This window comes from Myxocyprinus asiaticus, chromosome 19 (genome assembly GCF_019703515.2).
Source record: "Myxocyprinus asiaticus isolate MX2 ecotype Aquarium Trade chromosome 19, UBuf_Myxa_2, whole genome shotgun sequence".
In the NCBI taxonomy this organism is placed as follows: domain Eukaryota; kingdom Metazoa; phylum Chordata; class Actinopteri; order Cypriniformes; family Catostomidae; genus Myxocyprinus; species Myxocyprinus asiaticus.
In genome coordinates, this window is record NC_059362.1 from 1,319,138 (window position 1) to 1,341,538 (window position 22,401).

The 22,401-nt window shown below is 41.0% G+C and overlaps 8 non-coding genes across 8 annotated transcripts; all 8 read left to right on the plus strand.

The window, feature by feature from the left end:
• Positions 1-1,326: 1,326 nt before the first annotated feature.
• trnaf-gaa (transfer RNA phenylalanine (anticodon GAA)) lies at positions 1,327-1,399 on the plus strand. The gene has a single exon. It is a non-coding gene; the product is annotated as a tRNA-Phe (tRNA).
• A 2,220-nt stretch (positions 1,400-3,619) lies between these two features.
• Positions 3,620-3,692, plus strand: trnaf-gaa (transfer RNA phenylalanine (anticodon GAA)). The gene has a single exon. It is a non-coding gene; the product is annotated as a tRNA-Phe (tRNA).
• A 2,220-nt stretch (positions 3,693-5,912) lies between these two features.
• trnaf-gaa (transfer RNA phenylalanine (anticodon GAA)) lies at positions 5,913-5,985 on the plus strand. Its single transcript has one exon. It is a non-coding gene; the product is annotated as a tRNA-Phe (tRNA).
• A 2,366-nt stretch (positions 5,986-8,351) lies between these two features.
• Positions 8,352-8,424, plus strand: trnaf-gaa (transfer RNA phenylalanine (anticodon GAA)). The gene has a single exon. It is a non-coding gene; the product is annotated as a tRNA-Phe (tRNA).
• A 2,219-nt stretch (positions 8,425-10,643) lies between these two features.
• Positions 10,644-10,716, plus strand: trnaf-gaa (transfer RNA phenylalanine (anticodon GAA)). The gene has a single exon. It is a non-coding gene; the product is annotated as a tRNA-Phe (tRNA).
• A 2,220-nt stretch (positions 10,717-12,936) lies between these two features.
• trnaf-gaa (transfer RNA phenylalanine (anticodon GAA)) lies at positions 12,937-13,009 on the plus strand. Its single transcript has one exon. It is a non-coding gene; the product is annotated as a tRNA-Phe (tRNA).
• A 3,452-nt stretch (positions 13,010-16,461) lies between these two features.
• trnaf-gaa (transfer RNA phenylalanine (anticodon GAA)) lies at positions 16,462-16,534 on the plus strand. Its single transcript has one exon. It is a non-coding gene; the product is annotated as a tRNA-Phe (tRNA).
• Positions 16,535-20,575: 4,041 nt separating this feature from the next.
• trnaf-gaa (transfer RNA phenylalanine (anticodon GAA)) lies at positions 20,576-20,648 on the plus strand. The gene has a single exon. It is a non-coding gene; the product is annotated as a tRNA-Phe (tRNA).
• Positions 20,649-22,401: the final 1,753 nt, after the last annotated feature.

The following is a 22,401-nucleotide window of genomic DNA, read 5'->3' on the forward strand; positions in this document are numbered from 1 at the left end:
GGGAGCGCGTAGGTGCAAATGTCAGTTCTGAGCTGTAATGGTTAGCAGTCTGGAGTCTAAATCCAGTGAACTGAGCTCAAATCTCAATGCAACCTTCAATGGCTTTTGCACCAAAGGTTCAGAGGAGCCAATAAAAAGTACTTTCCAAAAGCAGTCAGCCTCCAAATCTCATCTATTGAAAGTGTTCACACTCTGCTGCGAGAGGCAGAGATCTGTCAAAAGGGAATGCAGATCGATGCCCTGTATCAAAAGTGTGTTTTGTGGTTAAGTAGCTTAGCACCCATGAAGAATGTGACATGGCAACTGTTCCCAAGGAAACTTCAATGCACATTAAATTTCCTTTCAAGAAAGAAAGGAATGAACATGAGTGAGCACTATATGAGAAATGGAACAAATGAAAAAAAATTAGATTAGCGTTTTTGTTAGAATTTTTTGTTGATTTGACATGTTGTTGACCTGTATACTTGCCCAAGACTTTTCAAAAAAATCTCAATTTCCTCATTCACATAGAGTGCATGACTGAAAAATGCTGTACATGGGTGTGGCATGCTGCAATACTCTGCTGGCCAGGTCCACGAGTACTTCACCATGCACATATATCAATAAAGAGTGGCATCATGTAAATCCATGGGGGTTTAGGCAGCTGTCTCTGTTTGCTGCTTTTGCACCATGTCCTTGTTCAAACTCCTTTCCAAAGATCAATTACACTCTCAGCTGCCATTAGGTCCAAGAGTACTTTTACATGCACTTATATCTATCTAAAAAAAAGAGTGGCATAATGTAAATCCATGAGGGTTTAGGCAGCTGTCTCTGTTGGCTGCTTTTGCACTATGTCCTTGTTCAAACTCCTTTCCAAAGAGCAATTACACTCTCAACTCTCAGTAGGTCCATGAGTACTTCACCATGCACTTACATAAAAAAGAGTGGCATCATGTAAATCCATGAGGGTTTAGGCAACTGTCTCTGTTGGCTGCTTTTGCACCATGTCCTTGTTAAAGCTCCTTTCCAATGATCAATTACACTCTCAACTCCCAGTAGGTCCAAGAGTACTTTGACATGCACTTATATATATCTAAAAAAAAGAGTGGCATCATGTAAATCCATGAGGGTTTAGGCAGCTGTCTCTCTTGGCTGCTTTTGAAACATGTCCTTGTTCAACCTCCTTTCCAAAGATCAATTACACTCTCAGCTCCCAGTAGGTCCAGGAGTACTTTAACATGCACTTATGAGTGGAATCATGTAAACCACCCTTATACATAAAACTCTATAGATATTAAAAAAAAAAAGAGTAGCATCATGTAAATCCATGGGGTACTCACTGAAAAAGCTGAAATAGCTCAGTTGGGAGAGCGTTAGACTGAAGATCTAAAGGTCCCTGGTTCAATCCCGGGTTTCGGCAATTCTCTTAGTTGGCTGCTTTTGCACCATGTCCTTGTATATACGCCTTTCCAAAGAACAATTACACTCTCAACACTCAGTAGGTCCATGAGTACTTCACCATGCACTTACATAAAAAAGAGTGGAATCATGTAAATCCATGAGGGGTTAGGCAACTGTCTCTGTTGGCTGCTTTTGCACCATGTTCTTGTTCTAACTCCTTTCCAAAGAGCAATTACACTCTCAACTCCCAGTGGGCTAAAAAGGAAAGAGGATGGTTCCATATTGTAATGGAAAGCACTTTGGTCTTTGAATCCACATTTCCGAGTTCACTTCTGAATTGAACCTTCTTAGCAATTGGTGCCCAAAACAGGGGTTGGCTGCTGAAATTCCCATAAAAAGTCCTAAAGTGTGCCAATTTCCACAAAGCTTTTTCGTTCTCCACACCCAGGGGAGCGCGTAGGTGCAAATGTCAGTTCTGAGCTGTAATGGTTAGCAGTCTGGAGTCTAAATCCAGTGAACTGAGCTCAAATCTCAATGCAACCTTCAATGGCTTTTGCACCAAAGGTTCAGAGGAGCCAATAAAAAGTACTTTCCAAAAGCAGTCAGCCTCCAAATCTCATCTATTGAAAGTGTTCACACTCTGCTGCGAGAGGCAGAGATCTGTCAAAAGGGAATGCAGATCGATGCCCTGTATCAAAAGTGTGTTTTGTGGTTAAGTAGCTTAGCACCCATGAAGAATGTGACATGGCAACTGTTCCCAAGGAAACTTCAATGCACATTAAATTTCCTTTCAAGAAAGAAAGGAATGAACATGAGTGAGCACTATATGAGAAATGGAACAAATGAAAAAAAATTAGATTAGCGTTTTTGTTAGAATTTTTTGTTAATTTGACATGTTGTTGACCTGTATACTTGCCCAAGACTTTTGAAAAAAATCTCAATTTCCTCATTCACATAGAGTGCATGACTGAAAAATGCTGTACATGGGTGTGGCATGCTGCAATACTCTGCTGGCCAGGTCCACGAGTACTTCACCATGCACATATATCAATAAAGAGTGGCATCATGTAAATCCATGGGGGTTTAGGCAGCTGTCTCTGTTTGCTGCTTTTGCACCATGTCCTTGTTCAAACTCCTTTCCAAAGATCAATTACACTCTCAGCTGCCATTAGGTCCAAGAGTACTTTTACATGCACTTATATCTATCTAAAAAAAAGAGTGGCATAATGTAAATCCATGAGGGTTTAGGCAGCTGTCTCTGTTGGCTGCTTTTGCACTATGTCCTTGTTCAAACTCCTTTCCAAAGAGCAATTACACTCTCAACTCTCAGTAGGTCCATGAGTACTTCACCATGCACTTACATAAAAAAGAGTGGCATCATGTAAATCCATGAGGGTTTAGGCAACTGTCTCTGTTGGCTGCTTTTGCACCATGTCCTTGTTAAAGCTCCTTTCCAATGATCAATTACACTCTCAACTCCCAGTAGGTCCAAGAGTACTTTGACATGCACTTATATATATCTAAAAAAAGAGTGGCATCATGTAAATCCATGAGGGTTTAGGCAGCTGTCTCTCTTGGCTGCTTTTGAAACATGTCCTTGTTCAACCTCCTTTCCAAAGAGCAATTACACTCTCAACCCTCAGTAGGTCCATGAGTACTTCACCATGCACTTATATAAAAAAGAGTGGCATAATGTAAATCCATGAGGGTTTAGGCAGCTGTCTCTGTTGGCTGCTTTTGCACTATGTCCTTGTTCAAACTCCTTTCCAAAGAGCAATTACACTCTCAACTCTCAGTAGGTATATGAGTACTTCACCATGCACTTACATAAAAAAGAGTGGCATCATGTAAATCCATGAGGGTTTAGGCAACTGTCTCTGTTGGCTGCTTTTGCACCATGTCCTTGTTAAAGCTCCTTTCCAATGATCAATTACACTCTCAACTCCCAGTAGGTCCAAGAGTACTTTGACATGCACTTATATATATCTAAAAAAAGAGTGGCATCATGTAAATCCATGAGGGTTTAGGCAGCTGTCTCTCTTGGCTGCTTTTGAAACATGTCCTTGTTCAACCTCCTTTCCAAAGATCAATTACACTCTCAGCTCCCAGTAGGTCCAGGAGTACTTTAACATGCACTTATGAGTGGAATCATGTAAACCACTCTTATACATAAAACTCTATAGATATAAAACAAAAAAAGAGTAGCATCATGTAAATCCATGGGGTACTCACTGAAAAAGCCGAAATAGCTCAGTTGGGAGAGCGTTAGACTGAAGATCTAAAGGTCCCTGGTTCAATCCCGGGTTTCAGCAATTCTCTTAGTTGGCTGCTTTTGCACCATGTCCTTGTATATACGCCTTTCCAAAGAACAATTACACTCTCAACACTCAGTAGGTCCATGAGTACTTCACCATGCACTTACATAAAAAAGAGTGGAATCATGTAAATCCATGAGGGGTTAGGCAACTGTCTCTGTTGGCTGCTTTTGCACCATGTTCTTGTTCTAACTCCTTTCCAAAGAGCAATTACACTCTCAACTCCCAGTGGGCTAAAAAGGAAAGAGGATGGTTCCATATTGTAATGGAAAGCACTTTGGTCTTTGAATCCACATTTCCGAGTTCACTTCTGAATTGAACCTTCTTAGCAATTGGTGCCCAAAACAGGGGTTGGCTGCTGAAATTCCCATAAAAAGTCCTAAAGTGTGCCAATTTCCACAAAGCTTTTTCGTTCTCCACACCCAGGGGAGCGCGTAGGTGCAAATGTCAGTTCTGAGCTGTAATGGTTAGCAGTCTGGAGTCTAAATCCAGTGAACTGAGCTCAAATCTCAATGCAACCTTCAATGGCTTTTGCACCAAAGGTTCAGAGGAGCCAATAAAAAGTACTTTCCAAAAGCAGTCAGCCTCCAAATCTCATCTATTGAAAGTGTTCACACTCTGCTGCGAGAGGCAGAGATCTGTCAAAAGGGAATGCAGATCGATGCCCTGTATCAAAAGTGTGTTTTGTGGTTAAGTAGCTTAGCACCCATGAAGAATGTGACATGGCAACTGTTCCCAAGGAAACTTCAATGCACATTAAATTTCCTTTCAAGAAAGAAAGGAATGAACATGAGTGAGCACTATATGAGAAATGGAACAAATGAAAAAAAATTAGATTAGCGTTTTTGTTAGAATTTTTTGTTAATTTGACATGTTGTTGACCTGTATACTTGCCCAAGACTTTTCAAAAAAATCTCAATTTCCTCATTCACATAGAGTGCATGACTGAAAAATGCTGTACATGGGTGTGGCATGCTGCAATACTCTGCTGGCCAGGTCCACGAGTACTTCACCATGCACATATATCAATAAAGAGTGGCATCATGTAAATCCATGGGGGTTTAGGCAGCTGTCTCTGTTTGCTGCTTTTGCACCATGTCCTTGTTCAAACTCCTTTCCAAAGATCAATTACACTCTCAGCTGCCATTAGGTCCAAGAGTACTTTTACATGCACTTATATCTATCTAAAAAAAAGAGTGGCATAATGTAAATCCATGAGGGTTTAGGCAGCTGTCTCTGTTGGCTGCTTTTGCACTATGTCCTTGTTCAAACTCCTTTCCAAAGAGCAATTACACTCTCAACTCTCAGTAGGTCCATGAGTACTTCACCATGCACTTACATAAAAAAGAGTGGCATCATGTAAATCCATGAGGGTTTAGGCAACTGTCTCTGTTGGCTGCTTTTGCACCATGTCCTTGTTAAAGCTCCTTTCCAATGATCAATTACACTCTCAACTCCCAGTAGGTCCAAGAGTACTTTGACATGCACTTATATATATCTAAAAAAAAGAGTGGCATCATGTAAATCCATGAGGGTTTAGGCAGCTGTCTCTCTTGGCTGCTTTTGAAACATGTCCTTGTTCAACCTCCTTTCCAAAGAGCAATTACACTCTCAACCCTCAGTAGGTCCATGAGTACTTCACCATGCACTTATATAAAAAAGAGTGGCATAATGTAAATCCATGAGGGTTTAGGCAGCTGTCTCTGTTGGCTGCTTTTGCACTATGTCCTTGTTCAAACTCCTTTCCAAAGAGCAATTACACTCTCAACTCTCAGTAGGTATATGAGTACTTCACCATGCACTTACATAAAAAAGAGTGGCATCATGTAAATCCATGAGGGTTTAGGCAACTGTCTCTGTTGGCTGCTTTTGCACCATGTCCTTGTTAAAGCTCCTTTCCAATGATCAATTACACTCTCAACTCCCAGTAGGTCCAAGAGTACTTTGACATGCACTTATATATATCTAAAAAAAGAGTGGCAACATGTAAATCCATGAGGGTTTAGGCAGCTGTCTCTCTTGGCTGCTTTTGAAACATGTCCTTGTTCAACCTCCTTTCCAAAGATCAATTACACTCTCAGCTCCCAGTAGGTCCAGGAGTACTTTAACATGCACTTATGAGTGGAATCATGTAAACCACTCTTATACATAAAACTCTATAGATATAAAAAAAAAAAGAGTAGCATCATGTAAATCCATGGGGTACTCACTGAAAAAGCTGAAATAGCTCAGTTGGGAGAGCGTTAGACTGAAGATCTAAAGGTCCCTGGTTCAATCCTGGGTTTCAGCAATTCTCTTAGTTGGCTGCTTTTGCACCATGTCCTTGTATATACGCCTTTCCAAAGAACAATTACACTCTCAACACTCAGTAGGTCCATGAGTACTTCACCATGCACTTACATAAAAAAGAGTGGAATCATGTAAATCCATGAGGGGTTAGGCAACTGTCTCTGTTGGCTGCTTTTGCACCATGTTCTTGTTCTAACTCCTTTCCAAAGAGCAATTACACTCTCAACTCCCAGTGGGCTAAAAAGGAAAGAGGATGGTTCCATATTGTAATGGAAAGCACTTTGGTCTTTGAATCCACATTTCCGAGTTCACTTCTGAATTGAACCTTCTTAGCAATTGGTGCCCAAAACAGGGGTTGGCTGCTGAAATTCCCATAAAAAGTCCTAAAGTGTGCCAATTTCCACAAAGCTTTTTCGTTCTCCACACCCAGGGGAGCGCGTAGGTGCAAATGTCAGTTCTGAGCTGTAATGGTTAGCAGTCTGGAGTCTAAATCCAGTGAACTGAGCTCAAATCTCAATGCAACCTTCAATGGCTTTTGCACCAAAGGTTCAGAGGAGCCAATAAAAAGTACTTTCCAAAAGCAGTCAGCCTCCAAATCTCATCTATTGAAAGTGTTCACACTCTGCTGCGAGAGGCAGAGATCTGTCAAAAGGGAATGCAGATCGATGCCCTGTATCAAAAGTGTGTTTTGTGGTTAAGTAGCTTAGCACCCATGAAGAATGTGACATGGCAACTGTTCCCAAGGAAACTTCAATGCACATTAAATTTCCTTTCAAGAAAGAAAGGAATGAACATGAGTGAGCACTATATGAGAAATGGAACAAATGAAAAAAAATTAGATTAGCGTTTTTGTTAGAATTTTTTGTTAATTTGACATGTTGTTGACCTGTATACTTGCCCAAGACTTTTCAAAAAAATCTCAATTTCCTCATTCACATAGAGTGCATGACTGAAAAATGCTGTACATGGGTGTGGCATGCTGCAATACTCTGCTGGCCAGGTCCACGAGTACTTCACCATGCACATATATCAATAAAGAGTGGCATCATGTAAATCCATGGGGGTTTAGGCAGCTGTCTCTGTTTGCTGCTTTTGCACCATGTCCTTGTTCAAACTCCTTTCCAAAGATCAATTACACTCTCAGCTGCCATTAGGTCCAAGAGTACTTTTACATGCACTTATATCTATCTAAAAAAAAGAGTGGCATAATGTAAATCCATGAGGGTTTAGGCAGCTGTCTCTGTTGGCTGCTTTTGCACTATGTCCTTGTTCAAACTCCTTTCCAAAGAGCAATTACACTCTCAACTCTCAGTAGGTCCATGAGTACTTCACCATGCACTTACATAAAAAAGAGTGGCATCATGTACATCCATGAGGGTTTAGGCAACTGTCTCTGTTGGCTGCTTTTGCACCATGTCCTTGTTCAAGCTCCTTTCCAAAGATCAATTACACTCTCAACTCTCAGTAGGTCCATGAGTACTTCACCATGCACTTATGAGTGGCATCATGTAAATCCATGAGGGTTTAGGCAACTGTCTCTGTTGGCTGCTTTTGCACCATGTCCTTGTTAAAGCTCCTTTCCAATGATCAATTACACTCTCAACTCCCAGTAGGTCCAAGAGTACTTTGACATGCACTTATATATATCTAAAAAAAAGAGTGGCATCATGTAAATCCATGAGGGTTTAGGCAGCTGTCTCTCTTGGCTGCTTTTGAAACATGTCCTTGTTCAACCTCCTTTCCAAAGAGCAATTACACTCTCAACCCTCAGTAGGTCCATGAGTACTTCACCATGCACTTATATAAAAAAGAGTGGCATAATGTAAATCCATGAGGGTTTAGGCAGCTGTCTCTGTTGGCTGCTTTTGCACTATGTCCTTGTTCAAACTCCTTTCCAAAGAGCAATTACACTCTCAACTCTCAGTAGGTATATGAGTACTTCACCATGCACTTACATAAAAAAGAGTGGCATCATGTAAATCCATGAGGGTTTAGGCAACTGTCTCTGTTGGCTGCTTTTGCACCATGTCCTTGTTAAAGCTCCTTTCCAATGATCAATTACACTCTCAACTCCCAGTAGGTCCAAGAGTCCTTTGACATGCACTTATATATATCTAAAAAAAAGAGTGGCATCATGTAAATCCATGAGGGTTTAGGCAGCTGTCTCTCTTGGCTGCTTTTGAAACATGTCCTTGTTCAACCTCCTTTCCAAAGATCAATTACACTCTCAGCTCCCAGTAGGTCCAGGAGTACTTTAACATGCACTTATGAGTGGAATCATGTAAACCACTCTTATACATAAAACTCTATAGATATAAAACAAAAAAGAGTAGCATCATGTAAATCCATGGGGTACTCACTGAAAAAGCTGAAATAGCTCAGTTGGGAGAGCGTTAGACTGAAGATCTAAAGGTCCCTGGTTCAATCCAGGGTTTCAGCAATTCTCTTAGTTGGCTGCTTTTGCACCATGTCCTTGTATATACGCCTTTCCAAAGAACAATTACACTCTCAACACTCAGTAGGTCCATGAGTACTTCACCATGCACTTACATAAAAAAGAGTGGAATCATGTAAATCCATGAGGGGTTAGGCAACTGTCTCTGTTGGCTGCTTTTGCACCATGTTCTTGTTCTAACTCCTTTCCAAAGAGCAATTACACTCTCAACTCCCAGTGGGCTAAAAAGGAAAGAGGATGGTTCCATATTGTAATGGAAAGCACTTTGGTCTTTGAATCCACATTTCCGAGTTCACTTCTGAATTGAACCTTCTTAGCAATTGGTGCCCAAAACAGGGGTTGGCTGCTGAAATTCCCATAAAAAGTCCTAAAGTGTGCCAATTTCCACAAAGCTTTTTCGTTCTCCACACCCAGGGGAGCGCGTAGGTGCAAATGTCAGTTCTGAGCTGTAATGGTTAGCAGTCTGGAGTCTAAATCCAGTGAACTGAGCTCAAATCTCAATGCAACCTTCAATGGCTTTTGCACCAAAGGTTCAGAGGAGCCAATAAAAAGTACTTTCCAAAAGCAGTCAGCCTCCAAATCTCATCTATTGAAAGTGTTCACACTCTGCTGCGAGAGGCAGAGATCTGTCAAAAGGGAATGCAGATCGATGCCCTGTATCAAAAGTGTGTTTTGTGGTTAAGTAGCTTAGCACCCATGAAGAATGTGACATGGCAACTGTTCCCAAGGAAACTTCAATGCACATTCAATTTCCTTTCAAGAAAGAAAGGAATGAACATGAGTGAGCACTATATGAGAAATGGAACAAATGAAAAAAAATTAGATTAGCGTTTTTGTTAGAATTTTTTGTTGATTTGACATGTTGTTGACCTGTATACTTGCCCAAGACTTTTCAAAAAAATCTCAATTTCCTCATTCACATAGAGTGCATGACTGAAAAATGCTGTACATGGGTGTGGCATGCTGCAATACTCTGCTGGCCAGGTCCACGAGTACTTCACCATGCACATATATCAATAAAGAGTGGCATCATGTAAATCCATGGGGGTTTAGGCAGCTGTCTCTGTTTGCTGCTTTTGCACCATGTCCTTGTTCAAACTCCTTTCCAAAGATCAATTACACTCTCAGCTGCCATTAGGTCCAAGAGTACTTTTACATGCACTTATATCTATCTAAAAAAAAGAGTGGCATAATGTAAATCCATGAGGGTTTAGGCAGCTGTCTCTGTTGGCTGCTTTTGCACTATGTCCTTGTTCAAACTCCTTTCCAAAGAGCAATTACACTCTCAACTCTCAGTAGGTCCATGAGTACTTCACCATGCACTTACATAAAAAAGAGTGGCATCATGTAAATCCATGAGGGTTTAGGCAACTGTCTCTGTTGGCTGCTTTTGCACCATGTCCTTGTTAAAGCTCCTTTCCAATGATCAATTACACTCTCAACTCCCAGTAGGTCCAAGAGTACTTTGACATGCACTTATATATATCTAAAAAAAGAGTGGCATCATGTAAATCCATGAGGGTTTAGGCAGCTGTCTCTCTTGGCTGCTTTTGAAACATGTCCTTGTTCAACCTCCTTTCCAAAGAGCAATTACACTCTCAACCCTCAGTAGGTCCATGAGTACTTCACCATGCACTTATATAAAAAAGAGTGGCATAATGTAAATCCATGAGGGTTTAGGCAGCTGTCTCTGTTGGCTGCTTTTGCACTATGTCCTTGTTCAAACTCCTTTCCAAAGAGCAATTACACTCTCAACTCTCAGTAGGTATATGAGTACTTCACCATGCACTTACATAAAAAAGAGTGGCATCATGTAAATCCATGAGGGTTTAGGCAACTGTCTCTGTTGGCTGCTTTTGCACCATGTCCTTGTTAAAGCTCCTTTCCAATGATCAATTACACTCTCAACTCCCAGTAGGTCCAAGAGTACTTTGACATGCACTTATATATATCTAAAAAAAGAGTGGCAACATGTAAATCCATGAGGGTTTAGGCAGCTGTCTCTCTTGGCTGCTTTTGAAACATGTCCTTGTTCAACCTCCTTTCCAAAGATCAATTACACTCTCAGCTCCCAGTAGGTCCAGGAGTACTTTAACATGCACTTATGAGTGGAATCATGTAAACCACTCTTATACATAAAACTCTATAGATATAAAACAAAAAAGAGTAGCATCATGTAAATCCATGGGGTACTCACTGAAAAAGCCGAAATAGCTCAGTTGGGAGAGCGTTAGACTGAAGATCTAAAGGTCCCTGGTTCAATCCCGGGTTTCAGCAATTCTCTTAGTTGGCTGCTTTTGCACCATGTCCTTGTATATACGCCTTTCCAAAGAACAATTACACTCTCAACACTCAGTAGGTCCATGAGTACTTCACCATGCACTTACATAAAAAAGAGTGGAATCATGTAAATCCATGAGGGGTTAGGCAACTGTCTCTGTTGGCTGCTTTTGCACCATGTTCTTGTTCTAACTCCTTTCCAAAGAGCAATTACACTCTCAACTCCCAGTGGGCTAAAAAGGAAAGAGGATGGTTCCATATTGTAATGGAAAGCACTTTGGTCTTTGAATCCACATTTCCGAGTTCACTTCTGAATTGAACCTTCTTAGCAATTGGTGCCCAAAACAGGGGTTGGCTGCTGAAATTCCCATAAAAAGTCCTAAAGTGTGCCAATTTCCACAAAGCTTTTTCGTTCTCCACACCCAGGGGAGCGCGTAGGTGCAAATGTCAGTTCTGAGCTGTAATGGTTAGCAGTCTGGAGTCTAAATCCAGTGAACTGAGCTCAAATCTCAATGCAACCTTCAATGGCTTTTGCACCAAAGGTTCAGAGGAGCCAATAAAAAGTACTTTCCAAAAGCAGTCAGCCTCCAAATCTCATCTATTGAAAGTGTTCACACTCTGCTGCGAGAGGCAGAGATCTGTCAAAAGGGAATGCAGATCGATGCCCTGTATCAAAAGTGTGTTTTGTGGTTAAGTAGCTTAGCACCCATGAAGAATGTGACATGGCAACTGTTCCCAAGGAAACTTCAATGCACATTCAATTTCCTTTCAAGAAAGAAAGGAATGAACATGAGTGAGCACTATATGAGAAATGGAACAAATGAAAAAAAATTAGATTAGCGTTTTTGTTAGAATTTTTTGTTGATTTGACATGTTGTTGACCTGTATACTTGCCCAAGACTTTTCAAAAAAATCTCAATTTCCTCATTCACATAGAGTGCATGACTGAAAAATGCTGTACATGGGTGTGGCATGCTGCAATACTCTGCTGGCCAGGTCCACGAGTACTTCACCATGCACATATATCAATAAAGAGTGGCATCATGTAAATCCATGGGGGTTTAGGCAGCTGTCTCTGTTTGCTGCTTTTGCACCATGTCCTTGTTCAAACTCCTTTCCAAAGATCAATTACACTCTCAGCTGCCATTAGGTCCAAGAGTACTTTTACATGCACTTATATCTATCTAAAAAAAAGAGTGGCATCATGTAAATCCATGAGGGTTTAGGCAGCTGTCTCTGTTGGCTGCTTTTGCACTATGTCCTTGTTCAAACTCCTTTCCAAAGAGCAATTACACTCTCAACTCTCAGTAGGTCCATGAGTACTTCACCATGCACTTACATAAAAAAGAGTGGCATCATGTAAATCCATGAGGGTTTAGGCAACTGTCTCTGTTGGCTGCTTTTGCACCATGTCCTTGTTAAAGCTCCTTTCCAATGATCAATTACACTCTCAACTCCCAGTAGGTCCAAGAGTACTTTGACATGCACTTATATATATCTAAAAAAAGAGTGGCATCATGTAAATCCATGAGGGTTTAGGCAGCTGTCTCTCTTGGCTGCTTTTGAAACATGTCCTTGTTCAACCTCCTTTCCAAAGAGCAATTACACTCTCAACCCTCAGTAGGTCCATGAGTACTTCACCATGCACTTATATAAAAAAGAGTGGCATAATGTAAATCCATGAGGGTTTAGGCAGCTGTCTCTGTTGGCTGCTTTTGCACTATGTCCTTGTTCAAACTCCTTTCCAAAGAGCAATTACACTCTCAACTCTCAGTAGGTATATGAGTACTTCACCATGCACTTACATAAAAAAGAGTGGCATCATGTAAATCCATGAGGGTTTAGGCAACTGTCTCTGTTGGCTGCTTTTGCACCATGTCCTTGTTAAAGCTCCTTTCCAATGATCAATTACACTCTCAACTCCCAGTAGGTCCAAGAGTACTTTGACATGCACTTATATATATCTAAAAAAAAGAGTGGCAACATGTAAATCCATGAGGGTTTAGGCAGCTGTCTCTCTTGGCTGCTTTTGAAACATGTCCTTGTTCAACCTCCTTTCCAAAGATCAATTACACTCTCAGCTCCCAGTAGGTCCAGGAGTACTTTAACATGCACTTATGAGTGGAATCATGTAAACCACTCTTATACATAAAACTCTATAGATATAAAACAAAAAAGAGTAGCATCATGTAAATCCATGGGGTACTCACTGAAAAAGCCGAAATAGCTCAGTTGGGAGAGCGTTAGACTGAAGATCTAAAGGTCCCTGGTTCAATCCCGGGTTTCAGCAATTCTCTTAGTTGGCTGCTTTTGCACCATGTCCTTGTATATATGCCTTTCCAAAGAACAATTACACTCTCAACACTCAGTAGGTCCATGAGTACTTCACCATGCACTTACATAAAAAAGAGTGGAATCATGTAAATCCATGAGGGGTTAGGCAACTGTCTCTGTTGGCTGCTTTTGCACCATGTTCTTGTTCTAACTCCTTTCCAAAGAGCAATTACACTCTCAACTCCCAGTGGGCTAAAAAGGAAAGAGGATGGTTCCATATTGTAATGGAAAGCACTTTGGTCTTTGAATCCACATTTCCGAGTTCACTTCTGAATTGAACCTTCTTAGCAATTGGTGCCCAAAACAGGGGTTGGCTGCTGAAATTCCCATAAAAAGTCCTAAAGTGTGCCAATTTCCACAAAGCTTTTTCGTTCTCCACACCCAGGGGAGCGCGTAGGTGCAAATGTCAGTTCTGAGCTGTAATGGTTAGCAGTCTGGAGTCTAAATCCAGTGAACTGAGCTCAAATCTCAATGCAACCTTCAATGGCTTTTGCACCAAAGGTTCAGAGGAGCCAATAAAAAGTACTTTCCAAAAGCAGTCAGCCTCCAAATCTCATCTATTGAAAGTGTTCACACTCTGCTGCGAGAGGCAGAGATCTGTCAAAAGGGAATGCAGATCGATGCCCTGTATCAAAAGTGTGTTTTGTGGTTAAGTAGCTTAGCACCCATGAAGAATGTGACATGGCAACTGTTCCCAAGGAAACTTCAATGCACATTCAATTTCCTTTCAAGAAAGAAAGGAATGAACATGAGTGAGCACTATATGAGAAATGGAACAAATGAAAAAAAATTAGATTAGCGTTTTTGTTAGAATTTTTTGTTGATTTGACATGTTGTTGACCTGTATACTTGCCCAAGACTTTTCAAAAAAATCTCAATTTCCTCATTCACATAGAGTGCATGACTGAAAAATGCTGTACATGGGTGTGGCATGCTGCAATACTCTGCTGGCCAGGTCCACGAGTACTTCACCATGCACATATATCAATAAAGAGTGGCATCATGTAAATCCATGGAGGTTTAGGCAGCTGTCTCTGTTTGCTGCTTTTGCACCATGTCCTTGTTCAAACTCCTTTCCAAAGATCAATTACACTCTCAGCTGCCATTAGGTCCAAGAGTACTTTTACATGCACTTATATCTATCTAAAAAAAAGAGTGGCATAATGTAAATCCATGAGGGTTTAGGCAGCTGTCTCTGTTGGCTGCTTTTGCACTATGTCCTTGTTCAAACTCCTTTCCAAAGAGCAATTACACTCTCAACTCTCAGTAGGTCCATGAGTACTTCACCATGCACTTACATAAAAAAGAGTGGAATCATGTAAATCCATGAGGGGTTAGGCAACTGTCTCTGTTGGCTGCTTTTGCACCATGTTCTTGTTCTAACTCCTTTCCAAAGAGCAATTACACTCTCAACTCCCAGTGGGCTAAAAAGGAAAGAGGATGGTTCCATATTGTAATGGAAAGCACTTTGGTCTTTGAATCCACATTTCCGAGTTCACTTCTGAATTGAACCTTCTTAGCAATTGGTGCCCAAAACAGGGGTTGGCTGCTGAAATTCCCATAAAAAGTCCTAAAGTGTGCCAATTTCCACAAAGCTTTTTCGTTCTCCACACCCAGGGGAGCGCGTAGGTGCAAATGTCAGTTCTGAGCTGTAATGGTTAGCAGTCTGGAGTCTAAATCCAGTGAACTGAGCTCAAATCTCAATGCAACCTTCAATGGCTTTTGCACCAAAGGTTCAGAGGAGCCAATAAAAAGTACTTTCCAAAAGCAGTCAGCCTCCAAATCTCATCTATTGAAAGTGTTCACACTCTGCTGCGAGAGGCAGAGATCTGTCAAAAGGGAATGCAGATCGATGCCCTGTATCAAAAGTGTGTTTTGTGGTTAAGTAGCTTAGCACCCATGAAGAATGTGACATGGCAACTGTTCCCAAGGAAACTTCAATGCACATTCAATTTCCTTTCAAGAAAGAAAGGAATGAACATGAGTGAGCACTATATGAGAAATGGAACAAATGAAAAAAAATTAGATTAGCGTTTTTGTTAGAATTTTTTGTTGATTTGACATGTTGTTGACCTGTATACTTGCCCAAGACTTTTCAAAAAAATCTCAATTTCCTCATTCACATAGAGTGCATGACTGAAAAATGCTGTACATGGGTGTGGCATGCTGCAATACTCTGCTGGCCAGGTCCACGAGTACTTCACCATGCACATATATCAATAAAGAGTGGCATCATGTAAATCCATGGGGGTTTAGGCAGCTGTCTCTGTTTGCTGCTTTTGCACCATGTCCTTGTTCAAACTCCTTTCCAAAGATCAATTACACTCTCAGCTGCCATTAGGTCCAAGAGTACTTTTACATGCACTTATATCTATCTAAAAAAAAGAGTGGCATCATGTAAATCCATGAGGGTTTAGGCAGCTGTCTCTGTTGGCTGCTTTTGCACTATGTCCTTGTTCAAACTCCTTTCCAAAGAGCAATTACACTCTCAACTCTCAGTAGGTCCATGAGTACTTCACCATGCACTTACATAAAAAAGAGTGGCATCATGTAAATCCATGAGGGTTTAGGCAACTGTCTCTGTTGGCTGCTTTTGCACCATGTCCTTGTTAAAGCTCCTTTCCAATGATCAATTACACTCTCAACTCCCAGTAGGTCCAAGAGTACTTTGACATGCACTTATATATATCTAAAAAAGAGTGGCATCATGTAAATCCATGAGGGTTTAGGCAGCTGTCTCTGTTGGCTGCTTTTGCACTATGTCCTTGTTCAAACTCCTTTCCAAAGAGCAATTACACTCTCAACTCTCAGTAGGTCCATGAGTACTTCACCATGCACTTACATAAAAAAGAGTGGCATCATGTACATCCATGAGGGTTTAGGCAGCTGTCTCTGTTGGCTGCTTTTGCACTATGTCCTTGTTCAAACTCCTTTCCAAAGAGCAATTACACTCTCAACTCTCAGTAGGTCCATGAGTACTTCACCATGCACTTACATAAAAAAGAGTGGCATCATGTAAATCCATGAGGGTTTAGGCAACTGTCTCTGTTGGCTGCTTTTGCACCATGTCCTTGTTAAAGCTCCTTTCCAATGATCAATTACACTCTCAACTCCCAGTAGGTCCAAGAGTACTTTGACATGCACTTATATATATCTAAAAAAAGAGTGGCATCATGTAAATCCATGAGGGTTTAGGCAGCTGTCTCTCTTGGCTGCTTTTGAAACATGTCCTTGTTCAACCTCCTTTCCAAAGATCAATTACACTCTCAGCTCCCAGTAGGTCCAGGAGTACTTTAACATGCACTTATGAGTGGAATCATGTAAACCACTCTTATACATAAAACTCTATAGATATAAAAAAAAAAAAAGAGTAGCATCATGTAAATCCATGGGGTACTCACTGAAAAAGCCGAAATAGCTCAGTTTGGAGAGCGTTAGACTGAAGATCTAAAGGTCCCTGGTTCAATCCCGGGTTTCGGCAATTCTCTTAGTTGGCTGCTTTTGCACCATGTCCTTGTATATACGCCTTTCCAAAGAGCAATTACACTCTCAACTCCCAGTGGGCTAAAAAGGAAAGAGGATGGTTCCATATTGTAATGGAAAGCACTTTGGTCTTTGAATCCACATTTCCGAGTTCACTTCTGAATTGAACCTTCTTAGCAATTGGTGCCCAAAACAGGGGTTGGCTGCTGAAATTCCCATAAAAAGTCCTAAAGTGTGCCAATTTCCACAAAGCTTTTTCGTTCTCCACACCCAGGGGAGCGCGTAGGTGCAAATGTCAGTTCTGAGCTGTAATGGTTAGCAGTCTGGAGTCTAAATCCAGTGAACTGAGCTCAAATCTCAATGCAACCTTCAATGGCTTTTGCACCAAAGGTTCAGAGGAGCCAATAAAAAGTACTTTCCAAAAGCAGTCAGCCTCCAAATCTCATCTATTGAAAGTGTTCACACTCTGCTGCGAGAGGCAGAGATCTGTCAAAAGGGAATGCAGATCGATGCCCTGTATCAAAAGTGTGTTTTGTGGTTAAGTAGCTTAGCACCCATGAAGAATGTGACATGGCAACTGTTCCCAAGGAAACTTCAATGCACATTAAATTTCCTTTCAAGAAAGAAAGGAATGAACATGAGTGAGCACTATATGAGAAATGGAACAAATGAAAAAAAATTAGATTAGCGTTTTTGTTAGAATTTTTTGTTGATTTGACATGTTGTTGACCTGTATACTTGCCCAAGACTTTTCAAAAAAATCTCAATTTCCTCATTCACATAGAGTGCATGACTGAAAAATGCTGTACATGGGTGTGGCATGCTGCAATACTCTGCTGGCCAGGTCCACGAGTACTTCACCATGCACATATATCAATAAAGAGTGGCATCATGTAAATCCATGGGGGTTTAGGCAGCTGTCTCTGTTTGCTGCTTTTGCACCATGTCCTTGTTCAAACTCCTTTCCAAAGATCAATTACACTCTCAGCTGCCATTAGGTCCAAGAGTACTTTTACATGCACTTATATCTATCTAAAAAAAAGAGTGGCATCATGTAAATCCATGAGGGTTTAGGCAGCTGTCTCTGTTGGCTGCTTTTGCACTATGTCCTTGTTCAAACTCCTTTCCAAAGAGCAATTACACTCTCAACTCTCAGTAGGTCCATGAGTACTTCACCATGCACTTACATAAAAAAGAGTGGCATCATGTAAATCCATGAGGGTTTAGGCAACTGTCTCTGTTGGCTGCTTTTGCACCATGTCCTTGTTAAAGCTCCTTTCCAATGATCAATTACACTCTCAACTCCCAGTAGGTCCAAGAGTACTTTGACATGCACTTATATATATCTAAAAAAAAGAGTGGCATCATGTAAATCCATGAGGGTTTAGGCAGCTGTCTCTGTTGGCTGCTTTTGCACTATGTCCTTGTTCAAACTCCTTTCCAAAGAGCAATTACACTCTCAACTCTCAGAAGGTCCATGTGTACTTCACCATGCACTTACATAAAAAAGAGTGGCATCATGTAAATCCATGAGGGTTTAGGCAACTGTCTCTGTTGGCTGCTTTTGCACCATGTCCTTGTTAAAGCTCCTTTCCAATGATCAATTACACTCTCAACTCCCAGTAGGTCCAAGAGTACTTTGACATGCACTTATATATATCTAAAAAAAGAGTGGCATCATGTAAATCCATGAGGGTTTAGGCAGCTGTCTCTCTTGGCTGCTTTTGAAACATGTCCTTGTTCAACCTCCTTTCCAAAGATCAATTACACTCTCAGCTCCCAGTAGGTCCAGGAGTACTTTAACATGCACTTATGAGTGGAATCATGTAAACCACTCTTATACATAAAACTCTATAGATATAAAAAAAAAAAGAGTAGCATCATGTAAATCCATGGGGTACTCACTGAAAAAGCCGAAATAGCTTAGTTGGGAGAGCGTTAGACTGAAGATCTAAAGGTCCCTGGTTCAACCGGTTGCATTCTCTTAGTTGGCTGCTTTTGCACCATGTCCTTGTTATACGCTTTCCAAAGAACAATTACACTCTCAACCTCAGTAGGTCCATGAGTACTCACCATGCACTTACATAAAAGAGTGGAATCATGTAAATCCATGAGGGGTTAGGCAACTGTCTCTGTTGGCTGCTTTTGCACTATGTTCTTGTTCTAACTCTTTCCAAAGAGCAATTACACTCTCAACTCCCAGTGGGCTAAAAAGGAAAGAGGATGGTTCCATATTGTAATGGAAAGCACTTTGGTCTTTGAATCCACATTTCCGAGTTCACTTCTGAATTGAACCTTCTTAGCAATTGGTGCCCAAAACAGGGGTTGGCTGCTGAAATTCCCATAAAAAGTCCTAAAGTGTGCCAATTTCCACAAAGCTTTTTCGTTCTCCACACCCAGGGGAGCGCGTAGGTGCAAATGTCAGTTCTGAGCTGTAATGGTTAGCAGTCTGGAGTCTAAATCCAGTGAACTGAGCTCAAATCTCAATGCAACCTTCAATGGCTTTTGCACCAAAGGTTCAGAGGAGCCAATAAAAAGTACTTTCCAAAAGCAGTCAGCCTCCAAATCTCATCTATTGAAAGTGTTCACACTCTGCTGCGAGAGGCAGAGATCTGTCAAAAGGGAATGCAGATCGATGCCCTGTATCAAAAGTGTGTTTTGTGGTTAAGTAGCTTAGCACCCATGAAGAATGTGACATGGCAACTGTTCCCAAGGAAACTTCAATGCACATTAAATTTCCTTTCAAGAAAGAAAGGAATGAACATGAGTGAGCACTATATGAGAAATGGAACAAATGAAAAAAAATTAGATTAGCGTTTTTGTTAGAATTTTTTGTTGATTTGACATGTTGTTGACCTGTATACTTGCCCAAGACTTTTCAAAAAAATCTCAATTTCCTCATTCACATAGAGTGCATGACTGAAAAATGCTGTACATGGGTGTGGCATGCTGCAATACTCTGCTGGCCAGGTCCACGAGTACTTCACCATGCACATATATCAATAAAGAGTGGCATCATGTAAATCCATGGGGGTTTAGGCAGCTGTCTCTGTTTGCTGCTTTTGCACCATGTCCTTGTTCAAACTCCTTTCCAAAGATCAATTACACTCTCAGCTGCCATTAGGTCCAAGAGTACTTTTACATGCACTTATATCTATCTAAAAAAAAGAGTGGCATCATGTAAATCCATGAGGGTTTAGGCAGCTGTCTCTGTTGGCTGCTTTTGCACTATGTCCTTGTTCAAACTCCTTTCCAAAGAGCAATTACACTCTCAACTCTCAGTAGGTCCATGAGTACTTCACCATGCACTTACATAAAAAAGAGTGGCATCATGTAAATCCATGAGGGTTTAGGCAACTGTCTCTGTTGGCTGCTTTTGCACCATGTCCTTGTTAAAGCTCCTTTCCAATGATCAATTACACTCTCAACTCCCAGTAGGTCCAAGAGTACTTTGACATGCACTTATATATATCTAAAAAAAAGAGTGGCATCATGTAAATCCATGAGGGTTTAGGCAGCTGTCTCTGTTGGCTGCTTATGCACTATGTCCTTGTTCAAACTCCTTTCCAAAGAGCAATTACACTCTCAACTCTCAGAAGGTCCATGTGTACTTCACCATGCACTTACATAAAAAAGAGTGGCATCATGTAAATCCATGAGGGTTTAGGCAACTGTCTCTGTTGGCTGCTTTTGCACCATGTCCTTGTTAAAGCTCCTTTCCAATGATCAATTACACTCTCAACTCCCAGTAGGTCCAAGAGTACTTTGACATGCACTTATATATATCTAAAAAAAAGAGTGGCATCATGTAAATCCATGAGGGTTTAGGCAGCTGTCTCTCTTGGCTGCTTTTGAAACATGTCCTTGTTCAACCTCCTTTCCAAAGATCAATTACACTCTCAGCTCCCAGTAGGTCCAGGAGTACTTTAACATGCACTTATGAGTGGAATCATGTAAACCACTCTTATACATAAAACTCTATAGATATAAAAAAAAAAAGAGTAGCATCATGTAAATCCATGGGGTACTCACTGAAAAAGCCGAAATAGCTTAGTTGGGAGAGCGTTAGACTGAAGATCTAAAGGTCCCTGGTTCAATCCCGGGTTTCGGCAATTCTCTTAGTTGGCTGCTTTTGCACCATGTCCTTGTACATACGCCTTTCCAAAGAACAATTACACTCTCAACACTCAGTAGGTCCATGAGTACTTCACCATGCACTTACATAAAAAAGAGTGGAATCATGTAAATCCATGAGGGGTTAGGCAACTGTCTCTGTTGGCTGCTTTTGCACCATGTTCTTGTTCTAACTCCTTTCCAAAGAGCAATTACACTCTCAACTCCCAGTGGGCTAAAAAGGAAAGAGGATGGTTCCATATTGTAATGGAAAGCACTTTGGTCTTTGAATCCACATTTCCGAGTTCACTTCTGAATTGAACCTTCTTAGCAATTGGTGCCCAAAACAGGGGTTGGCTGCTGAAATTCCCATAAAAAGTCCTAAAGTGTGCCAATTTCCACAAAGCTTTTTCGTTCTCCACACCCAGGGGAGCGCGTAGGTGCAAATGTCAGTTCTGAGCTGTAATGGTTAGCAGTCTGGAGTCTAAATCCAGTGAACTGAGCTCAAATCTCAATGCAACCTTCAATGGCTTTTGCACCAAAGGTTCAGAGGAGCCAATAAAAAGTACTTTCCAAAAGCAGTCAGCCTCCAAATCTCATCTATTGAAAGTGTTCACACTCTGCTGCGAGAGGCAGAGATCTGTCAAAAGGGAATGCAGATCGATGCCCTGTATCAAAAGTGTGTTTTGTGGTTAAGTAGCTTAGCACCCATGAAGAATGTGACATGGCAACTGTTCCCAAGGAAACTTCAATGCACATTAAATTTCCTTTCAAGAAAGAAAGGAATGAACATGAGTGAGCACTATATGAGAAATGGAACAAATGAAAAAAAATTAGATTAGCGTTTTTGTTAGAATTTTTTGTTGATTTGACATGTTGTTGACCTGTATACTTGCCCAAGACTTTTCAAAAAAATCTCAATTTCCTCATTCACATAGAGTGCATGACTGAAAAATGCTGTACATGGGTGTGGCATGCTGCAATACTCTGCTGGCCAGGTCCACGAGTACTTCACCATGCACATATATCAATAAAGAGTGGCATCATGTAAATCCATGGGGGTTTAGGCAGCTGTCTCTGTTTGCTGCTTTTGCACCATGTCCTTGTTCAAACTCCTTTCCAAAGATCAATTACACTCTCAGCTGCCATTAGGTCCAAGAGTACTTTTACATGCACTTATATCTATCTAAAAAAAAGAGTGGCATCATGTAAATCCATGAGGGTTTAGGCAGCTGTCTCTGTTGGCTGCTTTTGCACTATGTCCTTGTTCAAACTCCTTTCCAAAGAGCAATTACACTCTCAACTCTCAGTAGGTCCATGAGTACTTCACCATGCACTTACATAAAAAAGAGTGGCATCATGTAAATCCATGAGGGTTTAGGCAACTGTCTCTGTTGGCTGCTTTTGCACCATGTCCTTGTTAAAGCTCCTTTCCAATGATCAATTACACTCTCAACTCCCAGTAGGTCCAAGAGTACTTTGACATGCACTTATATATATCTAAAAAAAGAGTGGCATCATGTAAATCCATGAGGGTTTAGGCAGCTGTCTCTGTTGGCTGCTTATGCACTATGTCCTTGTTCAAACTCCTTTCCAAAGAGCAATTACACTCTCAACTCTCAGAAGGTCCATGTGTACTTCACCATGCACTTACATAAAAAAGAGTGGCATCATGTAAATCCATGAGGGTTTAGGCAACTGTCTCTGTTGGCTGCTTTTGCACCATGTCCTTGTTAAAGCTCCTTTCCAATG